This window comes from Buceros rhinoceros, unplaced genomic scaffold (genome assembly GCF_000710305.1).
Source record: "Buceros rhinoceros silvestris isolate BGI_N320 unplaced genomic scaffold, ASM71030v1 scaffold30093, whole genome shotgun sequence".
Lineage (NCBI taxonomy): Eukaryota > Metazoa > Chordata > Aves > Bucerotiformes > Bucerotidae > Buceros > Buceros rhinoceros.
The window spans coordinates 400-753 of NW_010405820.1; the positions used below are offsets into that span (position 1 = coordinate 400).

A 354-nucleotide genomic window follows, 5' to 3' on the forward strand; every position below is an offset into this window, starting at 1 on the left:
CACTTCCACCTGGGTGAGGAGACGTGCCCCATCCAGCCCCGGACAGGGATGGGAAGGGGGCTTTGTGGACCAAAACTGCTTTTCCTCTCCATTTTGGGCTTTGTTTTTCTTTTTGTCATACATCATACTAAACGCCTCATTCGTGAAAAATGAACCCTGAAGAGCTGGCTCGCTTCAGAGCAGGGCTCCCTGCAGGGCTTGTGCTTGCGAGTTACCTGCTTGCTCGATCCTTGGCTCCAGGAGAGGGCAGAGCCAGTGGCTTTTGATGCAGAACACATCCACAGGGTGATTGGAACTACAGGGGGATGCCCTGGCCTATAAAATCTGTTGAGGCAATGCATTCTGTCACTCTTT

At 52.3% G+C, this 354-nt stretch overlaps 1 protein-coding gene across 1 annotated transcript in view; it reads left to right on the forward strand.

Moving 5' to 3' along the window:
* TTC4 (tetratricopeptide repeat domain 4) overlaps window positions 1–354 on the forward strand; it is a gene marked incomplete at its 5' end in the record, with an annotated part of 7,134 nt that overhangs the window by 341 nt on the left and 6,439 nt on the right. The gene's annotated exons all lie outside the window — the stretch shown is intronic.